The 24934-nt window shown below is 47.3% G+C and overlaps 1 pseudogene across 1 annotated transcript; it reads right to left on the bottom strand.

Moving 5' to 3' along the window:
• Window positions 1-180: 180 nt before the first annotated feature.
• Window positions 181-15492, bottom strand: LOC310771246 (chitin synthase chs-1-like; annotated as a pseudogene). The gene is made up of 8 exons: window positions 15464-15492; window positions 14649-14784; window positions 13769-13957; window positions 4251-5127; window positions 3558-3741; window positions 2842-2937; window positions 2449-2610; window positions 181-354 (listed from the first exon to the last, which is right to left on the bottom strand). The product of its transcript is annotated as a chitin synthase chs-1-like (transcript).
• Window positions 15493-24934: the final 9442 nt, after the last annotated feature.

Raw genomic sequence — 24934 nt, forward strand, 5'->3', positions numbered from 1 at the left:
ACAAAATGGTATAAAAGTAAAGCCAGTTATGTCTTAAGTTACAACTGATCTGATCTGATCTTATTTATTTATTTATTTATTTATTTATTTATTTATTTATTTATTTATTTATTTATTTATTTATTTATTTTTATTTTTAGTTATTTATTACATTTTTAAGCCATCACATGATTTGCCCACCTGAGACCATCTCTTCTTGTTGCGGATGAGTTGCTTGTCTTGAAGTGAACTACCAGCTTGTTCCTGTGAGGCATGGTGACCTCCAGACGACCTCCATACGGTGTCCTCAGGATATTCTGGTCAGGGGTGTGCTGCTGCTTTCTGAAGAGGCTCCTATCATCCCCCATGAAGATACTGATGCAGAGCATGACAGAGTAGTGCAACGTTTAAAGTGACAATCTGCAAGATCCTACTATTTCTGGTTTGGGGGAATCTATATATATATATATATATATATATATATATATATTAGGGCTGTCAGCGTTAAAGGAGAATTTCGGTTTTTTCGAACCTGGAGTGCACAGGGATCAAATTACCTCAAACGTGATCTAGGTCACCAAGTCTCGTGAAGTCCCGCGATACTTTCCTGTCGACTGGCCAAATACAGGGGGGTTTGGCGTAACCTATGTGGGATTCGAAATAACGAAGGTTATGCCAAACCCCACATAGGTTACGCTAAAACCACGACCGCAAAGCGTCCTGCCTGTATTTGGCCAGTCGACAGGAAAGTATCGCGGGACTTCACGAGACTTGGTGACCTAGATCACGTTTGAGGTAATTTGATCCCTGTGCACTCCAGGAAACAGCCTGGGGTGAATAACACTCTGCTGGATGTTGACGGATCAGATTATGGCGATATTTGGCGAAAAAGGGAAGAAAAATAGCTATTTAGATGCAGGAAATACAGGCTCACACTTGGCCCCAAATCAACTCCACTTTACGACTGACTTGGACGCTATTGATATCAAAACAACGCTAGGACGCCCAGATACGCCGCGGGGATCGCCTGGTGAGTGGACAAATCATAATTAATGGCAGGAGATGGCTCCAGGTTCGAAAAAACCGAAATTCTCCTTTAACGCATTAATCGCGCGTTAATGCGTGCCGATCATAACGTTGTTTTTTTTTATCACGTTAATCGCATGACGCTATTTTGTCCCTTCGTCGCACCCGTACTTGTAGTCAAGCCGTTCGGTTTCCTGTCTGCTGCTTGTGCAGGAGGCATGAAAGAGAACGACAGCAATACGCTTTTAAATGGCTCATTTTACTTTAAAAAAAACTCCCCAAATGGCACAGTGGACAAGTCAAGAGCCGTAGTTTGCACCTTGTGTAAAACAGAATTAAAATATCACCGAAGTACATCGAGTTTGAGGCAAGCCATCACCTAAAAGTAGCTAGCAGCCAGCTAGCAGCCAGCTAGCTAGCGCGAGACTCATCGCTCATTCTTCCTTCAGAGTCTCGGATGCGCGGGTCCTCTAACGGTTAGAGGACCCGGTTAGAGTCTAACCACTGGGAGGTCGGCTCCAATGGCTTCACGCGATATACACGTTATCAATACACAGTTTCCAATACCGAGCCATTATTCACATGGAAGTGCCAACGTTTTTAGCTCAGACACAGCCTTCTTCAGCTGTGTCATTTTGGGTTTCGACTGCTCCACAGCGCCGCCGCCGGAAGTATCGGTTCTAGATATATTTTGTAGACATTGTTACCTCCTGTCTACATTCCAAATCTAAAATTCAAGATCACAAAGTACATTTATTTGCATTAATTTGATTTCCAATCACGACACACTGGTAAGAATGATTAATATCTAATTAAAAATGCTTTGAAATGCAAAATAATGGCATTTTAAACATGCGATACAAAGATGCGATTAATCGCGATTAACTATAGTTAATCGCACGATTAATCACGATTAATAAAATGAATCGTTTGACAGCCCTAATATATATATATATATATATATATGTTTAAAATACATACTACAGCATGCGCTGGGACCCGTCATCAGTGATGTTAACTGGGGTCGTAAGGTGTTTCGGGTCTGTCAACATCATACACCCTCGCCCAGTAGATCCAGAAGCAGCCGCTCACGGATCAGCCTTCCTACTCTGTCTGCAACGTTGCCCGCGGAAGGGTTGATCACGCCCAATCCACTGCAATAGAGTTAGTGCTACACCGCAGTATTGAAAGACCCTTCGGTGCATGGAGGGTCTAAGGCCTGTGGGTGACTCCAGGCCGCGCTCCTCCTTCGTCTCACCAGACCCTCCCGGGGAAAAGGCAATCCTACCATGGGCAGAGAGGATGCCTCAAGAAGACCTGTGCGCTGCACGTCACGCAGCACCTCGCTCTAGCGAAGGACCCCAGGCCGCGCTGATCTTTGCACAGATTTTCAGGAGGCTATATATATATATTTCATGTATACCATGTAAGCATGGATTTTACCTGTAAACTTCTCTGATGGTTTCCACAAGGGTCTCTGCATATTCATTAACATGGCGTCCCAGACTCCCCGGAACATCTTTGAACGCATCGTCAAAGAAGACATGGGTCTCGAAGAGCACATCAGTGTCCTCTGGATCCTCCTTTGGTCTGTATTTGTCCAGCCTGGAGAGTTGAGACAATCACACAGAGGTACTTTTATATTTGCTAAAACCTCATAGACTGATTTTTCTGAGCTCTCAAGATTTAGGAAGGTGCAATTTCCCTCTCAGGATCAATAGACAAAAATCAAAAATCCAACTGCTCAATATTGGAATGGGAAAATGACTGCCCATAATATTCTTGTGAGCTGGACTGGTCTGGTCTGTGATGGACTGGTCTGGTCTGTGAACTCACCGGAACACCGAAAAAATGATCTGCATCATCTCTGAGTAGTTCTCGTGCCACATGGTAGCACATAGATACACTGTCACTGGGTCTGTTGACTTGACACTTGAAAAGACAAGAATTGCAAGTTTAATTTACAGTTAGACAATTGACATTCAAAGTCCAGCCAGATGATTTGTTGTTAATCCTATAGAGAGGCAAAGTGAACGTCACTTCCTGCTTCAGCGCTGTACCAGAGATTTTCTTCCGCAATTTATTTTCCCATAGACATTTTGTAAAATGCTTATAAAAATAGATTTACTTGGTCAAACCAAACGGTTCAGCTACATTTAGAATCTGGAGAGAACATAGAACATTGCAGTCAGACCAAAACTAATATATATATATATATATATATATATATATATATATATATATATATATATATATATATATATATATATATATAAAAATCTTTAAACCCCCATTTTTTTTATGTTTTGGTCCGAGTCAAATGTTATGCGATCTCTCCTGAACCCGGTTTTTCTGTTGTCGTGATGTCACGCTGATCCATCCATCCTATACTAATTCTACTTAAAATACTTATATTCTGCAGCAGTATTAATAACATAGTTCCCTATTAAGACGGTATTGTCTCTTCATAAAAAAGAGATAAACTAAATATTTAAAACAAAACAAAAATGTGTAAAAACTGAAAGAGATACACACATCACAACCACACTTACGTCTTCTTCTTGTCGGACATTTGAATATCAAAACGTGTGTTGAGGAGTAAGGACTGCTCTATGAAGGCCCCCTCATACATCCCATTGATGAACAGGTCTTGGCTTCTCTGAATGCGCTCCAGGCTGAGGAACCAGATGTGGCGAGTGGCCAGCAGAAGACCCAGCCACCAGGCCACTGCAAAACCTGGGGCAGGATCAACAGAACCATTCAAGGAAAATGGAATGCCCACCCCTGGATACTCTTAGTACACTACAGGATCATAAATCTGTGATGTTCTGTGCCTTCAAGGAGTTATTTTGTGAAGTGTTGTAGACTAGGATACTTTTTGTTGTACCCACGGACACTTTCCCTCAACCTGCCTTGTGTACTATTCAGTTAGCGATTTCCTACATTTCCCACAATTAGTTGCCATGTCTTGTACACAGTATTGTTTCTGACAGGTATGTGACATGGTGGCCTACAAAACCTGCCTGTGTGGAACCTTCACATTGTCTCTCTCTTGCAATTAAAACATCTATTTTTGAGACAAATGTAATGTTTCAGTGTCGTGAGTCGTGACCCTCTGAAAACATTCACATTTTTGGTCTTGCAGCCTTTCTCACATGCAGAGGTTATGCCTGTGGTGTCTAATTGTATAATGTTACATTGTACCACATTTTAATTGTAAGTTTGAACAGGCTCAAGAATCTTACCTGTTAATAGACCTATGTCAGTCATCTGGGACAGATCTCGGCAGCAGAGCGTGCGTGTCACATCCGAACCGAGTTGCGAGAACATGCTACCTGCCAGGGTTTGGTTTCTGCCATACACAGCTGCAGTGCAGTAGTCTGTGAAGGTGCTGTTGTCGGTCACTTTCAGGTTTGTCCTGCAGTCCTGATAATAAAGAATAACCGGCACGATAACCACGGCCATAGCGGCCAGAGAGGCGAAGTACAAAGGGAGGATGAAGCTACATTTCAGGGCCCGCATCTTGCAGGCCACCCCTGCAAACGAGTGGCACAGTGCTGAGGAGATCAGCTGGACCCCGATGAGGACTGCTATTGTCCTCGTCTCGCGGTGTGGGACGGCGGTCAGGATTGTCCAGTCCATTTTGGACAGAGGGACGTAGGCTCCGAGCACACAACCCGTCACAAGGATCCTGAGCAGGCTGGAGAGCATGTGAAGCACGTTCTGGGACTCCTTGATGTCTTTAGACAGAACACTCAGGAAGTTTGAGCTGCTGTTGTCGGTAAACAATCTGATGTAGTTCTCCCACCAGTTGAGAGAGGTCAAGAACGATCCAGCGATAGCCAGGCCTGCCCAAATTGCCATCTTGTTCCTGTTTTGGTCCAGCAGGTAGAAGACGAGGAACAGACAGTAGCCCAGCAAGATGAGGACAAAGGCAAGTATAGATGGCAGGAGGAACCGATTCCTCTCTCTGGCAATACATTGGGAGGTAATCTGTAAGACCGCAGACAGGACAGCTACACTGTTGAGTATTGTCACATTGCTCACAATGTCCAAGTGTGGCATAGCCACTATGGTGAGAACCGCTGAACCCAGGGATACCAGGAACTCGATTGACAGAACCTGGTTGACACAAGAAGACAGAACAATAAATTTGACTGATTTCCATTCAGGGACCAAGATAAGGTATTACGTTATTAACCATTTTTCCATCAGTGATAAATTTTTCTGTATGATTTTTTTTGTAAGATTTTCTCATCTAATGCCAAAATCAGACTAGATGATATTTATTTTCTTTCAGAGTAGGCAATCATTCTCCTATTAATTTGTGACGTGCCTTGGCCGGGAGACTGGGAACAGTACAAGTCTGATCCCGACCAGCACTGTCAACTATAGTCTGACACGGAACATCGGGAATGACCCGCACGCTACAAGTCCATTTTCTCACACAGTGAAAAACAAAATCATAATTGATAACCTCATGGAGTGAAAACATGGCTGACAGCACGGGCAGCAAGACTAGTGTGGCGCCAAAAGCGTAGCACTACGGTCTGCCTGCGGAAACTGTGCTGTGCATCCGGCAGATACAGAACTTTTATGCTGCAAAAAAACAATTCTGCTCTGAAAAAAGAAAAAGAAAATGTGATGTGCGTTATCTAGCTATATAGCTACACAAACTAAATGAACTAACACCATAGAAAACTGAAAGAGATACACACATCACAACCACACTTACGTCTTCTTCTTGTCGGACATTTGAATATCAAAACGTGTGTTGAGGAGTAAGGACTGCTCTATGAAGGCCCCCTCATACATCCCATTGATGAACAGGTCTTGGCTTCTCTGAATGCGCTCCAGGCTGAGGAACCAGATGTGGCGAGTGGCCAGCAGAAGACCCAGCCACCAGGCCACTGCAAAACCTAAAAAAAAAAGCTCAGCCCCGGGATAGCCACTCATTCTTCCAGCCCGCTGAGAATCGACGCAACCAACGACGCATCGACGCAGCAAGGCTGGGTAGTGAGAGCTCTCCGTCTCACTTCGTTTCGACTCGAGCTCTCACTCTAGTGCCAAATTCAACCGCCCTTGCTGCCGGGAGCACCCCACACATCGACCAGAGAGGCATCGGTGAAACACGGCTGCATGGCAAACGTTCATGCCCGACCGTATGACATTTTAGAGCGGCAACGATACTACTTTCTTGCCACTGACAGTACCGCATGCGCGAAACGCGAACTGGACATGTCGAGGCTGTCACAACGCCTCACGTAGAATGCGCCTTGATACCCACCATACCCAGGGGTACCTTACCCATGGCAGAGTATGCCAAAGCAATCGCCTCCACTATCCAGTGTGATAAGCGATCCTTGGAAAGGGGCCCACCCTGGGCCTTCTGCCCAAAGCAGACCAACAACTGGTTTGTAGTGCGTAACGAACGCGTCCTGGCCACATAGGCCGAGAGCGCCCTTACGGGGCACAGCATGTGCAAGCGCCTCTCCTCGCCCGAACTGAACGGCGGGGGACAGAATGCTGACAAGTCTATGACCATAGACCTAAAGCTGGCATTAATATTCTTAGGTTGATAAGCAGGGTTAGGTCGCAACGTAACCCTGCACCCATCATCCCCCAAAACCATACAGGCCTGCTGCACCGAGAGGGCAATCAGGTCACCAACTCTCTTTCCTGACGACAAGGCCAGCAGCAGCGCGGTCTTCAAAGACATAAATTTCAGATCGACGGAGTCCAAGGGCTCAAACGGATGACCCATGAGCCCGTCCAGCACCGTAACCAAGTCCCATTTGGGAAAGACGCACTGTGACGGCGGGCGCAGCCTACGCGCTCCTTTCATGAAGCGCGAGACCAAAGGGCACGCCCCCACGGGGCTCCCTTCAATTCCCATGTGGCAGCAGAAATCGCGGCTACGTACACCTTAAGCGACTGCGGGGACTGGCCCGCGTCAAGCAGGCTCTGAAGGAAACAGAGAACTGGTCGCACACTGCAGTTCACTGGATCCACGCCCTTATCCGTGCACCAACGCGAAAAGACCCGCCACTTGTACGTGTACTGAGAGTGGGTCGAAGCAGCCCTAGCACTCTGAATAGTGCATACCACATTATTGGGCAATCCCTGGGCTAGCAAATGGTCCCATTCAGGAGCCAGACTGCTAGCTTCCACCTGCTTGGGGAGGGGTGGAACACCTCCCCCTCTGCCTGGGATAGGAGATCCGCCCGTACCGGCAGCGCCCAGGGCGGACCTTGCGCCAAGGAGACCAGGTCCGCAAACCATGTCTGCCTGGGCCAAAACGGGACCACTAGAACAAGCCGCTGTTCCCTCACCCTGTCCAACACCTGACGGATCAGGGGGATCGGGGGAAACGCATAGAGCCCCTCCCGTGGCCATGCGTGTGCTAGCGCGTCGTGACCTAACGGGGGGCTGTCCTCCTGGATCGAGAACCACAGTGGGCAGTGCGTCGCGCGCCGCGATGCGAAGAGATCGACGCGGGCGCGGCCAAACCTGGCCCAAATCTGTTCCACCACCTGAGGGTGGAGGCACCACTCCGTATGACGGGGATTGCCTCGAGACAGCAGGTCGGCCCCATAATTCAGCCGTCCCGGCAGATGAACCGCTGACACTGAAAGGAGACGGGGATACGCCCACAGGTGAATCTCCGCCGCTAACTGGTTCAGCGCCCACGACCGCACACCGCCCTGTTTGTTCAGGTGGGTGATCGCCGCCATATTGTCCGAGCGAATCAGAACATGGCGTCCATGTATGAGCCGCTGGAATTGAAGCAGAGCCAGGCGAATCGCCTCCAGCTCTAGCACGTTTATGTGGCGAAGCTCCTGAGGCTCCCACCGGCCGTTCGCCCGAAAAATGCCGGCAAACCGCACCCCATCCCCAGAGGGAGGCGTCGGGGCGAATCACCAACCTGAGCGGGACAGGGCCCAACCGAGTGCCTCTCGAGAGGTAACGGGGGTCCGCCCATATGGCCAGCGCCTGCCGGGCCTGACCTGTCAGAGGAACCCTGCGATGACGGTCCCTGGCCGGGTCCAGGCGAAGCCTGAGAAACCAGATTTGGAACAGGCGCATGTGTAGTCTCCCCAGTGGGAGCACATGCAGTGCTGAGGCCATCAGGCCCAACATGACTGTGCACTGATGCACTGACACCGAGGGGCACAGACCTAACGTCCTTGCTGTCTGCCCCGTGTGAGCATGTCGCTCTGGCGAAAGGCGGGCCCCCATGGCCCGGGAGTCTAGCTCGAGCCCCAGGAAGGTCGCCGCCTGCGCTGGGACGGGGCAACTCTTCTGCCAGTTCACCAAAAACCCTAAGGTTTGCAGGTGATCGGTCACCACCTTGGTATGTTCCGTGGCACGGACCCTCGAGTCGGCCACTATGAGAGCGTCATCGAGATAGAGGAAGACGCGGATCCCCCTCGCGCGGAGGGGAGCCAAGGCTGTCTCCACGCAGACCGTGACGGTTCGTGGGCTCAAAGACATGCCGAATGGCAAGACACAGAACTCATAAGCCTTCCCCAGGAAGGAGAACCTCAGGTATTTCCTGTGTCTCTGGACCACGTGGACATGGAAGAACGCATCTTTCAGATCCACGGAAGTAAAGAAATCCCCTTGTCTCAACGCGTTGAACAGGCGGGGAAAAGAGAGCATTCGGAACGGGAACTTCCTCAGCGGTCCTTCTTGGGCACGACAAAGTACCTGTGGTAGAAACCCGATCGCACCTCTGCCTTGGGAACCGAGCGAATCGCCCCGTTGGCGAGGAGCGAAATAACCTCCTTGTGGAGTATGTCCATGGACTCCCCCTCCACGGCCGAATCGGGGATCCCGTCGAACGTGGGTGGGGGCCCTGGCAAACTGTAGAGCGTATCCCTTCTGGAGGGTGCGCCGTAACCATGGGGACGGGGAACATAGACGCTCCCAGGCATTGAGCCTGTTGGACAAAGATGGTCTCTTGTGGCCAAAAGGAGCGGAACCCGCCCCTCTTGTCATGAGTATATTGTTGGGCACCGGGACCTGATCCGGTACCCTGATGGGGGGAGCAAATGGGGGGAGCAGGACGTGAGAGGCTATATCCCCCCGCCGCATGGTCAGCTCCGTAGAAGCTGTGCATGCTGGGGGAGAATTTCTTACGTAAGCTCCGCCTACTGATACGCCCCGTGGGTGCCTCGTATCGAAGTAACCCCCCCGCCGTGCGACTTTCGCAGGCTGGGGGGACTGCGGCAACGTTCTCTTTCGAGTCCGGCCGCACGCGGACTTCTCCGGCAGTGCAGTCCCCAGGAGAGCTCCCGACCAACAATAGGCCCACGGCGCCATTGATGGTGGGCTTGTCCTAGGAGCCTCTAGCCGAGGCCAGGCCGTAGCCATGGACCAAGGCGAGCCTTGATGACGGGTATGAGACTCTGGGAGAGCTCCCGACCGAACTCGGGCCTTGGGCACCGAGGACGGTGGACTTGTCCCTAAAGCTACAAGCCGAAGGCTGGCTCTGAGCCCAAGCCTTGGTGAGCTGCCGTCCCCGCCGGCGAGTGGCGGACTGGGTAGGTCCCTGCTGAGCTCCGGACCGAAGTTGAGCGCTGAGCTCCAACGACGGTGGGCTCATAGCCCCCTCTTCCCCAAGGAAGATGACTAAGAGCGAGTCAGGTCACCCGCCGCCTGCACACCCCCTCGTCTCCGTTGGGGGCGGGGGCCGCGTATCCTGGCCTGCCGTGGGACCCAGGACGGGCCCACTGCGGCCGGATGGGGTGCCGTCATTGAAGGCGCCCGAGCCTGTGGGGCTCGCACCCGCGGGCGTGGGGTGGCTCGCGGCGCCAGAGGCCCCGGAGGGCGACTCGGCGTGCGCACTGCCACCTGAAACCGGCGGTCTTCCCCTCGTTGCCTCCACGGAAGGACCAAATAGGCCCTCCGGAGAGATCTTTACCCCCAGTAGCCTCCTCTTCTCCTGCTCAGGGAGCTGAGTGAGGTTCAGCCACAGGTGATGGTGAGTCAGAACGGAGAAGGCCATGACCTTCCCGCTGTTCTGCGCCAGGCAGTCAACCATACGCAAGGCGTAATCCGTGGCCATCCTGAGCTCTGTAAACAGCTCGTAGGCGGGGTCACCCTGCATCTCCCGCAGGAGCACAGCCTGGTAACCCTGCAGGATGGCCAGGTTGTTGGTGACGGCGGCGGACTGCCCCGCCATCAAATATGCCTTTTCGGCCAGTTTGGCCGTCAGCTGGTACACCTTGGAGGGCAACGTGGGCTTAGCGGCGTTGGAGGCCAGGTGTCTGGCCACCATCTCCTCACCCTCGACCGCCGACCACGGAACCATGCCAGCACACAGCGGCTTGGCCTCCTGAGGCTTATCCCATCCCGCCTGCACCGCACGAACCACGTCTACGCAGACGGGCATTTGGTGTTTCGGGCGGGGTGCCTGGCGTGCCTGAAAGTGCGGGGGGCGGGGGTGGTTCGGCCCAAGCAATGCCTAGCTTCGCTGCGGCCCTCGACATCACCCCCTGAAACTGCTTCTGGTAGGGCTCGTTGTTGCTCATTTCTGAGCGGGCCTCTACCGCAGTGGTGACGGTGGTAGCACCGTCCCAATCCTCTCCGCCGGACATCTCCGCTTGGGGGGTGTCCCCCTGGGGGAGATCGACTAGGGGGTCGTAGGGGAAGAGTCCGCCCTGTTCCAACAAGGATGGATGGGCTCGTCCCCCCAACTCAGATCCTGCTGCTCGGACTGGTCCGTGAGACCCTGAGCAGCGGGTGCATCCCCTCCGACCGGGCGGTCGGACCCCGCAGATGCACCTCCCTCGGGGGGTGCGCCGCTGGGCAGCAAGTCCTCCTCGACAAAGAGCGCAGCTCTTGCGCCTGAGGTGCGTGCTCATGCCCTAGGCAGTACACACATTCATCATGCCGGTCGTAACCGGCCAGCGTAGCATCACAGCTAACACAGCACCTGGCTGTCCCCCCCTTTCTCTTGGCAGCCGCCTGATTCATCGCGCGAGTTCAGCGAAGCTAACTCGCAGCAAGCACCCGCAGACTGTACCAGGAATTAGCGGGGGTTGTACCGTGTAAGCTAACTAGCAGTAAGCCTGCAAAGGTAAAGGTAGCCGAAGTGCTACGCAACGTAGATGCTAGCTGCACAGGTGCGAGCTAGCTATCTAGCTAATCTGGAGAGCACGGATCTTTAGCTACTACTCTCACTTAACGTTACTCCGGCCGGAGTGAACGTGCACGCTCTACACGGAGGTAGCCTGCGCCTAATGTGCTAGCACACAAGATACTAACTGCACGGGTGCAAGCTAGCTATCTACAACAACACTGGGTGCGTTACCCCGTCCGGGGACGCAGCCTGCTAAATTAGCCTATTGTTCTGTGCTAAACAGTAATAATGCTATTTGCACGTATGCAAGCTAGCTTTCACACTTTGAGAGCGGACCTTGGTTAGCTCTCAAGCCTATCTCTATCGCTACCCCAGCCGGGGAAGACGAAGCACGCTACACGGCGGTAGCTTTTAATACAGGTGTTAACTGTAAGCAAGACACTCTTAGCTTTAGATGACTTGTTCCGACGCCGCTGGTGAAGAGAACAGGATCGGGTCCCCAAAGCCTGAAGAATCTCGTCCACACAAAACCTCTCGAAGTGGGCAAATAAGATGGAACGAGCCTTTTTTCTTTAGCTTCTAAGAGCGCAAAATTGAGCTAACACGGAGCTTCTGAATAACACGTCCTCAGCGCGGCTGGAAGAACGGTGAGTGGCTATCCCGGGGCTGCGCGGGCGTGACGTAGTCACGTGGGTGAGGTGGGTGGCCGCCTCAGCCCCAGGGGGGCACCACGCCACCTACTGGTGGGTGGTCTGTTTTATATTAACTCATTGAGTGCCAATGACGTTGATCGACGTCAAAGTAAATAGTGACGTAGAGTGCCAATGACGTCGATCGACGTCAAATGCGTTTTTTGGCGGTGGGACGTGGATCAAAGCCTCCTGTATCTCCTGTACAAATATTGTAGCTATTGAAGGTGTATAACCTATTTTACGGACTCATTAGGTGGCGACAGTGCTCTCCAGATTAGAGAAAGGTCAGGAAAACAGCAGGAAAAAGCCCTGTGATGAAAGAGAAACCGCTCATGCTGCAGCCAGAGCCATATAGATTGCTCTGGCTGGAGCTGACGTTGGCTGCGAACAGCAGTCAATCCGCGCCCACAACTGAGCCTCTCTGTGTCTGCTGTATAGTTTCTCCACACGATTAGCCGCCAAAAAAGCAGCACCCGACGCCGAAGGGCCAAACCATTCTCAGCAGTCCGGTTTGGCTTTTCCGTGTCGCGCTGGGAGCCGGCGCACAAAAACGGAGCACTCCGAAAATAGACGCTGGGTGCGTGAGGCTGTGTGTTAGTGTGGGGAGGAGTTTGCAGCTGAGGGGGGGAGAGGGGTGTGGGGCACGCAGGGCACCACACAACTACACCACGTCACTACATCAGAAAATATTAGCTTCAGACTCAGTGAATGTGCTTGAAATGCTTCATTTCACAAAAGGCGGAATATCTCAGCTTCTAATTTGAAACGCCTGTTTTTGCTCAAAACAACCTATCTTCTCCGGCTCATAACTAAAGAACGGAAAATGGTATCAATAAACTTTTTTTTGCTGATGATACAATAGAGTCTCCTCGTTCTTTGTGCGTGTTCGGTGTTTACATAGTAATATCACACAATATTCTGTGGGCCTCGAGAAATCACTGAAAACGCTCTGAAACTCTGGCACTGGGAGCGTCCGTTCTCCAAAAGTGGCTGGCACCTCAATGAGTTAAAGGTCATTTTTGGAGCAAAAATAACAGTCTTCCAGTGGGCTGCGTACGCAGCAGATATGGCACTAGAGTGAGAGCTCGAGTTCGAAACAAAGTAAAACCATCTTTCTATGGGGGGGAAAATAGGAGGATTTCTGAATGGTTTTCTGCCCTGGGTATCTGTCACCCTTTTCACTCTCCATGACTTTGCATCCCTGTGTCAGCCCCAGCAGAACACTCCTCTTATGATGCCATAGGGCCATCCTATAATAAGAATGAGAAGTGTCCGTGTGTGTGTGTGTGTGTGTGTGTGTGTGTGTGTGAGTGAGCAGAGCAGAATTTTGTCCGGCCACAGCTATGCCGTGTTACGTGTGATCGGGCTGAAACTTGCAGGAAGTGTAAAGAGCACCCCTGCGAGTGACCTGACGGAGCCGGATCTTTTAAAAAGGTGCCCTAATTACGTAATGATGTGATGTCATCAGTGATGATGTCATCAGTGATCTCATCCTTCATGGTGCCAATAGAGCAGGCGAGGCCACGCAGCAGCTGAGATGTGGGCGAGGCCGCATAGCGGGTGAGCTGCAGGGTGGGTGAGGTGAGCCCGCGCAGTGGGCGAGCATAGCATAGCGCGTGAGATTGCTAGTTTATAGAATGACACATTTTCCTCCATATTTATACCCTGGGGCCCTGTGATTTTTTTTCTTTTCTTTTTGGGGTATTCCCGTTGTAATAATGAGCCAAAAATGTAAATTCTGACTTTTGTTAACCTGCACCACGCTCTTTAAATGGAGTGGTCCTCCCACTGTTTGTCATGGTCATTTGGCCATAAAGCCAACCCTTATTCCATAGTCAGCATCTCTCATCTGGAGCAATTTGCCGTACAACATCAGCACACTCACCAAAATAAAGAACCAACAAGGGTGTTTTCTTCTTAGCCCAAGGCATCAGTTAGAGAGCAGGGAAAGTTGCTGTTGAAATGTTGTCAGACTCGTCCTTACCACGGCTGCAGTTACTTTGCCTGGCAGCTTTGAGGTTTTGAAGTTTGCCTTCCAGATGCTCTTGAGAAGGAGCAGGACACTGGAAGAGATGAGCGCGCAGCCAATACACAGCAAGGCGACGGGTTTCTGGTCAGCTGGGATGGTCAAAGTGGCCTTATTGGACAGAGTGATCAGCAGGAGGAAAGAGACCTGCAGCAGAGAGCAGAGTCGAGACAAGACTTATGTAAGTAGGAAGTGCTTTGTTACAGACCAAGAGAGGGGAAAAAGAGTCGTAGATAAGAAGATAAGAGACAACAACTTTTGGATTACTTTTGAACAAATTTCCTGATGGCGTTGTGCCAAATTTTTCATGGGGTTGAAAAAAAGTGGCACAACGGCCGCCCGCCGGACATCAGTCGGACGTCCACACTCCCAATGTTATTGTCAATTTGAGATCACATCCCTGGTTATAGTGCACCTATTTAACAATGTATGCACACACACAAAAAAACACACAAATCCAGTTTCTTGGGTTTTTCAAAATTTTTCACATCAAAAGTTCGTTCATCAAGAGTTCATTCATCACAGTCTACAGTTTGCTGACAGTTTGCTGACATTTCTACCTCATTTCAACCAATCATATCACAACGTGACAGCTGTCAATCAATCTTCATGGCGAGGAGAACATTCTGCACAGCACACATCAGCAGCTTGTTACGCACAGCAGAAGCAGAACCAGTCTGTTTTTAGAGAGCTGTACGCCGCCTATGCCAGCAGGCTCACCAGCCGCATGCGTACATGCAACATCCACACAGAAAAGACCTGGGACGGTGCCACCACTCAGCTATCCTGCCCCCCCCCCCCCCCCCATATTAAGTTCAAAGATTGAAACACGACTAACCTTGCTGGAAACAGCCAACCCGAACACGAGCAGGGCGAGCGCACAGAGACAGAGGAACTTGAGCAGTTTGACCAATTTCCAAGGAATCTGTTCATCTTGGATGACCGGGATGTCTTGGAACGAGTCCCACGGCCTTCTGGGAAAAGATAATAAACTGTCAAAATAATGGAATGAATAAACAATAGACTGGTATCTAGTAATATATTGCCTAATTGTTTTCAACTGATAAATGAGAAAGACATTATGCTTGGTTACCACAAACGTAATGGTCTGACCATGGGTTGTGAGTTTTCTACAGTGTGATTGAAGGTTGGTTTACTTTGCATGAATCTTTAAAATGGTCACAGTTTATCAGGATCTTAGACTCACAACCTTGTGGTCCAAAGACCTAAGCCCACGTTCACACCATACGCCGAAGCAACGCTCAAGCCAAGATTAAAAACGTAATAATCCTTACAAAAACAATAGGGTTCCAGCATTGCTTGGACCCCTAAAACCAACATAAAAACATTGGGGTTTCAGCCCATATATGGCCTTGAACCCCTAACACAGGGGTTCCAAACCTTTTTTGGCTTGTGACCCGATTTTGAGGTCACAAAAAACTAGGGATAAATTCACTCATAAATTCACTCTCATACACACACACACACACACACACACACACACACACACACAGAACTGATAATAATGGTTGATTAATGTTTAATTCCCCCTTGTTATTTATTGTTAAATCAATTAGCTTGTGGTCATAACAAAAAAATATACTTCTATTGGTAATAGCAGTTGTATAAATATAGAAGAAAAAATCAACTTACTTTGGCATGTGTCTCTTGTTGTCCCACATGATTGTAGCAAACCCTGTGTGCTAAAATTGCCTTTATATTGTTAAGTTAAAAGAAGATCTCCATCCACATGCCATCGTCAGGACAATTTAACCTGAAGCACATCCACAGCCACACCCATCAAAATAAGACAAAACCCAACCATATGCAAATGATGCCAGCTAGGTGAGGAGCAGGAACAAGCTGACCTGAAACTCTCAGCCCTGGTTTAATGCACGGGCTTACGGGGGCTAAGCCCCAGGGCCCAGGATGTGAAGGGGCCCAGGACGTGAAGGGGCCCAGGACGTGAAGGGGCCCAGGACGTGAAGGGGCCCAGGACGTGAAGGGGCCCAAGACTCAGAGGGGGAAAAAGAAAAAAAAACATCAGGGGAAAAGATATGCCTCGTTGTGTGTGAGTGTGCGCACGTGCACTCACACTCACATGCGTGCATTATGTGTGAGAGAGATGGATCTTGGCCTACAGTGAGCCTGTACTGAATGTCCAATCAATGTGGAGAGCATCAAAACAAATGAATAACTCATTAACTCAAATCAACTCTCAATAACTGTCAAACTAGATGAATGATGAATAGTTTGACAGTTATTGAGAGTTGATTTGAATTAATGAGTTATTAATTTGAGTTAGTGTGGACCAGTGATGTCACTGGTCCACATTTTAACACTCAATAACTGTCAAATTAAATGACAGACTTCAAAACCGTTTACAGTTTTCTGATATACTACTGATGTTCTAATGATACAAAGCTGGTTGAAAATGGGCGGAGTGTTCCTTTAAAGTCCAGCTGAACCCAAAAATGACTTTTATTTTATTTTAGTTCAAATACCTGGGTATGCAGCAGTGCACCTATTTAATAATGTATGCCAACAAAAGAATCACTAAAATCAAATTTCTTTAGTTTTTCACACTTTTTCACATCAAAAGTTCATTTTTCAAGATTTCATTCATAACAGTAATCTGCAGTTTGTTGACATCACCTAGTACTATCAAATTTCTACCCCATTTCAACCAATCATATCACGATGGCAGCTGTCAATCAAATCTTCATTTCAGGATAATTTTCTCTTCCAAATGAAGGAGAAAATGGCGCCTAGTGCCTGTCATCTGAGAGAATTTCTAGCCCATAAACTAACTACTAACTTGGCCAATTGTATGGAACATACTAAATAAATCAAACGGTAATGTCTGAGAATGCAAAGAAATGTAACTGGCTCGTTAAAACTTGCATTCCATGCATCGGATTGTCTGCTCGTTCCACACAGAAGTAGGTGGCTGCCTGGTACTCGGCGGATCCCACTCACGTAGCACGACAACACGCTGAATCCCACTAGATTTGGGGGTGGAACACGGCAGGATTGGCCAATGCCAAAGCCAGTCCCCAGAATTGTCAAATCAAATCATCGACATGCTACTATGACCCGCCTCTCAACCTGTCATCTCAGACAAGTTGGCCCCTATCCTTGGCGCTAGACGCAGCCTCAACCATTACAACCACGCCTTTTAAGCGTAAAATTATGCACCGTCAGTTCATTGGATAAGTGCAATAAACGAATCGCATGCTTGCCTTTTAAGCTCCATTCCAGTGGTCCAACAAAACCAGACGAAAGCCAAGCGCTCTGCCCCCCCCCCTCCCTTCATCCAGTCTGTCTGTCTCCATATTATAGAATATTATTCCATATTATTATGCTTCTCAAACCAATCTAACTGCAGTTTAAATACTGCAAGCATGTAAATACGCTACACTATAGCAAGATCAAAGTGAAAAGAATGTTCTAAATGCATCAGCTAGAAAAATATAGCCTATCCCTATATGATGAGATTCATTTTATATTGGTGAAAGTTTGTCCAGAAAGATATCGTTTTCTCTCCCCTGCTGCAGGTAGAATGATGCACATAAATATACTCTACATTATGTAAAGTCATTGCATAAATGTGTTTTTATTGTAAAACTAAATGTGAAGTAGGGCCAAGTTATTGGAGCGGACATCACAGTATAGCACATGACAGAAGCGCCTTCCGCTGTCACTTATCTAAATCACGTGAAATCCACAAAGGGTATATATAGGCTCAAGAGGACATATATGTTTCACATAGGGTGGTGTTTCATTTCGATGTTTTATTTGGTCCAATATTGAAATGTTCTACAATTGCAGGTTGTCTTACCATTACACATTATTTTAGATCTACCTTTTATATCTATTTCGCCTCATTTGGTTGCTATTTAGTAGCGAAATGGAGGACCCAATTGCATGCTGGGACATTCACAGGCAGTAAACTTACAACTGCTATTTCCTATGGGAAGCTGGGTGCTGCTATGTGTTGTGTCTGTCTGAGCGAGGGAGTCAGAGAGAGAGAGAGAAGGGTGACAGGGAAGAGGCAGAAGAGCACTGGCGCACTGAATAGGCCTGGTTTCAGAGAGAGACAGAGAAGGGTGACAGGGGAGAGGCAGAAGAGCACTCCTTGACACTGGCGCACTGAATAGGCCTGCTTTTCAAAGGCGCAAAGCGCTAATTGTACGCCAGGTCGGAAGATATCAGTAGGCCGGTATTTAGCGGCGACACGCCCACTTTGGCCCATTCTGGGACTGCGCCACGCCCATTCGGCCTAAAGCGCATTTGGCAGCGTAAAGCCATATTGATATCGTCCCAAAACAGGCGCAAGGCACGTTTTTTTGCGTTTAAGGCCCGTTTTAGCGCCGAAGGCCTGTGGGAGAATAGGGGCCGTTATGTTTTAAATCTGAAACGGACTCCGACCCACCCGCCGAATGGGTTCAGTTCGACTTTAAAGGCCTGCTTTACACCTGGAGTTAAAAGGCAGGTGGACACATCTTGATTGAATCCAGATTGATTGATTACCTACATTTACAGATAAGTGAAAATGCACTAACGAAGAAAATTGGATTCCAATCCTTGTGCGAGGATACATCGACAACTGTGGACAGGCCAGGACACTTGTTTTAAGTAACTTTTCCATCAAGAGGACCATTTGACTTTTTGACCATGTATTTAGAACAGAGAGGAAATAAAAGAAAAGAAGTTGGATACCTGACAGTGGCTGGTAATTTTGCAATGAGATCTATAGTTTGTATGTAATGAATCTGCCCAGTCAAACACTGATAAACACTACCTGTGACATACTCTAGCAGCCACTCTGGGAGGTTACCACCACCCATTGTCTGGAGGTATATTGGATCCTAAAGATCAGATTGGGATGGTAAGATCATGTGGCTGTTTACAGTTCCTGCAGCTGCTCTTCTGCCCCGAGTTGAACAATGAATGAGGATTTATTTGAACCTGATCATCTAATTGGGGCCAATTCTGGTTAAAGTCAGGCAGTGTGCAGTCCGGCCCTCACTACCGCCCCCATCTGCAGTGGAGAAGAAGAAAAAACCTCTAGAGACAAAATGCCGTGTGATCACCATGATGACGCTTTCAGTTTGTTGATGCCAGTGATGTCATCGGAAGACTTGTTCGGAAGACTTGTAATTAATATGATTCAGTCCTTTCCAATGACATCACCAAGTTGACTTGTAAAGTAAAGACTCATTTACACACTTTTGTGATGTAGTGGGTAAGCACTGACCATGTACAGGAAGATATTTTTAAATAATATCGACAAGAGAAACAGTGCAGTTTCATCACTTTATTAAATTAGTCCATATCATACACACACACACACACACACACACACACACACACACACACACACACACACACACACACACACACACACACACACAAACACACACACACACACACACACACACACACACACACACACACAGAACAGTCAAACTATATAAAAAAGATATAGTATAAACAGCATTGGAATGACAAATTAACAGGAAAAAATGTAGTGATATGTTACCATAAAAACATACAATGATCTCCCTTATTATAGGATATAAACAGTTTTCAAAGATGTGTACAATTTCAGACAAATTGAAAGAGTTGTGCACCAACAACTCTGAGCTTGTTTAGACCACTGAGCGATATAATAGACTCTTACACAGATTCTCTCTCTCTCTCTCTTTCTCTCTCTCTCTCTCTCTCTCTCTCTCTCACACACACACACACACAGGTGATAGGAGGCTCCTTCTGCAGGTGCTACAGTCTGCCATCTTGTGATCATTATCAGCAATGCTGAATGCCAGACAGCACACAATTACAGTGGAATCTGCTTATACTGTAGTGATCACGGTTATAGTGATCAACCGCTTATATTGATCAAAAAGCTTGGTCCTGAATCATTCCTATACACATGCTGTTTAAATAATTTGCTTATAGTGATCAATACTAAAACTACAGTCATTTTATTATTATTTTGACTTACAACCTACCAAAAATGAGCCAACGAGATACAGCAGTGATCGCTGCTGTATCTCGTTACTCAGATACTCGGTGCATGTCTGTCTGTAATATATGGAGAGATCACAACATCTCTGTCTGTGGAGAGATGGTGGCGTCTCTGTCTACGCGAGACAGCTGTGTTTGAAACAGCTGGAGGCCTAACGTACTGTATGGATTGTTAAAGTCAATAACATTGTTTTACTTTATATGTACTGTATTCATGTAATACATATACAAATGTCAGTTAGATGGTAATCTGCATGAGAAATAAAGAAAAAGACAAAAATCTGTTATAATGATCATCTGCTTATAGTGATTAATTTGACCCGTCCTAAGGTGATCACTATAAGAGTGGTGCACTTGTATATACGGTACTGTAATGCCCATGTTAAATACTTCACTCAAGAGCTTGTTTCCCGTGAATGTTTTTTAAGGTTATATTTCACTCTAGTCAAAACCTGAAGGAAACATATCTTAGTGCTAAAATGCTTTTGGGAAACAAACTGGTCCCTGGTCCCAAAAGGTGCGTTGTTTTTGCTTTAGTCTTACGAGGACTGCTGCAACCACAATAACATTCTGTAAACAGATCCTTGTAGCGTTGTTTCACAGTATTTAGTTAATGCTATAGTCAGTTTTCAATATCCATTGAGCAGCTTGGTACATATATGGGCTCAGTGTGCACTTCAGCAGTATTGTGCACTATCCAAACAGGGAATTGAACCAGCATCTCTTTAGCTTGAAGGCAGCCTCCGTAACCATCATGCCAGCCTCCTGCTTTCATTATCTTTTAATTGAGTGTTTTAGTGTCAGATGAACTCAAGTCTCTGTCCAGCTGTCCTCTCTTACCTAGACACATGTTCTGCTGAAGAGCAGCGCTCAGCCCCATTGGATCTACAGTAGAAGACGAGTAGACCATCAGTTAACCATCTGAAGTCATTGTACAGACATGGTATTCCAGTCTGTGATATTTTCAGATCTCAGATTGTACAGTTGAGTCCAAACAATTGAAGAGAAGAAGAACTTTAATTGAGTGTTATGGGGTCGGATTAATGCAAGTCTCTGTCTAAGCTATTCTCTCTTACCTGGAGTTGTGTTCTGCTCAACAGCAGCCATCTCCATTGGATCTGCAGCAGAAGACAAATAGACCAGCAGTTAATAATGTAACTACGACAATTACTTATTAAAGTCCCCTGTTATTACAGTTTGTGATATTTCCAGACCTCAGATTGTACAGCTGAGTCCAAACAATTGAAGAACTTTAATTGAGTGCAGGTTCAGTGTCTTCATGGTGAGTCTCACCTGGTACAGCGCTGAGAGCGAGGGCACAGAGAAGAACAGAGATCCACATTGTTCAACAAAGTCGGGCTATATTTGCGTTAGCTGGCCTCACGAAAGCAAACAACGGCGTTCCCAGATAATCAGTCTCACCTTGCTTATATCAACTGGCTCTGTCAACCCACTATTTAACTTTCCAGCTACTGTATGAGCACGTTCACATGAAAGAGGCGGAGTTTTCAACAAATAACCAACATATCTCATGCAACATAGACAGATCCAGAGCAGGAGATGTATAAGATTAAATTGATCCCCATGTAGAAATTAGGCCATTGCAACGGCATTCAGCTGGGAAAAGAAAAGAAAAATCTGATAAGAACACAATTCTTATCAATGGCCATCATTGAGAGACAGTGTTCTTTCTTGTCATAATACAATATTGTCACATTGATGCTGTGAGAAGGTTTTGTATTCACGAAAGGGCTGCAGTGATACGAGTGGTGCACTTTATTCATGACTGTTGGGGAATGAACAGTAGGCCTACACCCCCCCCCCCCCCCCCCCCTTCAGATTTTTCATCCCCCATTAGTGCTGATTTTAATTGATGTATCCTGGTTGCTGCTCCACCCTCTGTCGATCTGGGGAGAGCCGAAACTGGCTCCATGCTTCCTCCGAGACATTGGGCAGCCAGTTCTGAGGCGCGGAGAAAGAAAAAGAAAAATTTCCTCTCTCCCTTGCCGTCTGTCTCACCTCTCTATCTGTCTCTCTGCCCCCTCTCTCTCTCTCCCCCTGTCTCGATGACACAGAGGCTTCATCAGCAGATAAAAATCAAGTCCTGTTTCTGTTTCATCTGTGGATTGATTTGAATGTGTATATAATTACAACAAAAATTAAAACATGGCCCATGAGTCTACTTTTGCAATGTACAGTAGTAAAGAAAGATGGGGTGGCGCTGATAATAGCTCAGGCAAATGTCGGCCCCCGGGTCCACTCTGACTTTTCTGCTGCTGATTGAGCCACACCTGGTATAAAGTTAGTTATCACTAGGTATAGTTCTAAATAGAGAACCGCAGGAGTCCTCAGAACTGGATGTTAACACTTCTGGCTCCCTTGTCTCAAAGTCAATAGGATTTTTGTATGGGGATTTGGGTTAAATGCCTGAACAAAAATTTATGAAACGGTGAACGTTGTCGTTGTGTTCAGCAAGACAATCTTCACAAATGAGGACCACTTTTATGATTTTTGAAGCATAAATGTTGATTTCCTTTCAATCTGATTTGGAGAAAACGCTAGGACACCACCAGACAATAGAAAACCTGAACGGCCCAAAACCACCTGGCACAGAACTGTGACAGAGGAGCTGAACAAAATGAACGTCTCATGGGGAGAGGTGACAATGTTTACAGGCCAGTAGAACCACATTGATTTCCGTGATCGTTTATTATTTCCGAGAAATGATATTTTTAGGTCACATCCGTGATGAATTCCCAAGCATTTGATCCACTCTGGCCATAAATGAGGACGTCTACCAAGTATCAGGTAACTTACATTAGTTAGAGCACAATAGTGAAATGTAGGGGTACTATTCATTCTTGGGGAATCCCCAACTGTCATGAATAAAGTGCACCACTCGTATCACGCAGCCCTTTCCAACATGGTGATTTTGTGAATACAAAACCTTCTCACAGCCTCAATGTGACAATATTGCATTATGACAAGTATTAATTAATACACAGGACAAGATGTTACTATCCCTTGTGCCAAAATCCGAGGAAAAACACATTTAGAAGACCAATCCAGAATAAAACAAGCTAACAGGCTAACAAACTAATAAACAAGACACAAATCACCAGTTACCTACCCTAGCCAACAGCAGCTATGAAGAGTTAAGTGAAGACGGGTGGAGTTAAGTGAAGACGGGTAGAGTTAAGTGAAGACGGGTAGAGTTAAGTGAAGATGGGTAGAGTTAAGTGAAGACGGGTAGAGTTCAGTGAAGACGGGTAGAGTTAAGTGAAGACGGGTAGAGTTAAGTGAAGACGGGTGGAGTTAAGTGAAGATGGGTAGAGTTAAGTGAAGACGGGTGGAGTTAAGTGAAGACGGGTAGAGTTAAGTGAAGACGGGTAGAGTTAAGTGAAGACGGGTAGAGTTAAGTGAAGACGGGTGGAGTTAAGTGAAGACCGGTAGAGTTCAGTGAAGACGGGTAGAGTTAAGTGAAGACGGGTGGAGTTAAGTGAAGATGGGTAGAGTTAAGTGAAGATGGGTAGAGTTAAGTGAAGACGGGTAGAGTTAAGTGAAGATGGGTAGAGTTAAGTGAAGATGGGTAGAGTTAAGTGAAGACAGGTAGAGTTAAGTGAAGACAGGTAGAGTTCAGTGAAGACGGGTAGAGTTAAGTGAAGATGGGTAGAGTTAAGTGAAGATGGGTAGAGTTAAGTGAAGACGGGTAGAGTTAAGTGAAGATGGGTAGAGTTAAGTGAAGATGGGTAGAGTTAAGTGAAGATGGGTAGAGTTAAGTGAAGACCGGTAGAGTTCAGTGAAGACGGGTGGAGTTAAGTGAAGACCGGTAGAGTTCAGCGAAGACGGGTAGAGTTAAGTGAAGACGGGTGGAGTTAAGTGAAGATGGGTAGAGTTAAGTGAAGATGGGTAGAGTTAAGTGAAGACGGGTAGAGTTAAGTGAAGACGGGTGGAGTTAAGTGAAGACCGGTAGAGTTCAGTGAAGATGGGTAGAGTTAAGTGAAGATGGGTAGAGTTAAGTGAAGACGGGTGGAGTTAAGTGAAGATGGGTAGAGTTAAGTGAAGACGGGTGGAGTTAAGTGAAGACGGGTAGAGTTCAGTGATGACGGGTAGAGTTAAGTGAAGACGGGTGGAGTTAAGTGAAGATGGGTAGAGTTAAGTGAAGACGGGTAGAGTTAAGTGAAGACGGGTGGAGTTAAGTGAAGACCGGTAGAGTTCAGTGAAGATGGGTAGAGTTAAGTGAAGATGGGTAGAGTTAAGTGAAGACGGGTGGAGTTAAGTGAAGATGGGTAGAGTTAAGTGAAGACGGGTGGAGTTAAGTGAAGATGGGTAGAGTTCAGTGAAGACGGGTAGAGTTAAGTGAAGACGGGTAGAGTTAAGTGAAGACGGGTAGAGTTAAGTGAAGACGGGTGGAGTTAAGTGAAGATGGGTAGAGTTAAGTGAAGATGGGTAGAGTTAAGTGAAGATGGGTAGAGTTAAGTGAAGACGGGTAGAGTTAAGTGAAGACGGGCAGAGTTAAGTGAAGATGGGTAGAGTTAAGTGAAGATGGGTAGAGTTAAGTGAAGATGGGTAGAGTTAAGTGAAGATGGGTAGAGTTAAGTGAAGATGGGTAGAGTTAAGTGAAGATGGGTGGAGTTAAGTGAAGACGGGTAGAGTTAAGTGAAGACGGGTAGAGTTAAGTGAAGACGGGCAGACTTAAGTGAAGATGGGTAGAGTTAAGTGAAGATGGGTAGAGTTAAGTGAAGATGGGTAGAGTTAAGTGAAGATGGGTAGAGTTAAGTGAAGATGGGTAGAGTTAAGTGAAGATGGGTGGAGTTAAGTGAAGACGGGTAGAGTTAAGTGAAGATGGGTGGAGTTAAGTGAAGACGGGTAGAGTTAAGTGAAGACGGGTAGAGTTAAGTGAAGATGGGTAGAGTTAAGTGAAGACGGGTAGAGTTAAGTGAAGATGGGTAGAGTTAAGTGAAGACGGGTAGAGTTAAGTGAAGATGGGTAGAGTTAAGTGAAGACGGGTAGAGTTAAGTGAAGATGGGTGGAGTTAAGTGAAGACGGGTAGAGTTAAGTGAAGATGGGTGGAGTTAAGTGAAGACGGGT

Source organism: Poromitra crassiceps, assembly GCF_964638095.1.
Source record: "Poromitra crassiceps genome assembly, contig: HAP1_SCAFFOLD_468, whole genome shotgun sequence".
NCBI classification, from domain to species: Eukaryota; Metazoa; Chordata; class Actinopteri; order Beryciformes; family Melamphaidae; genus Poromitra; species Poromitra crassiceps.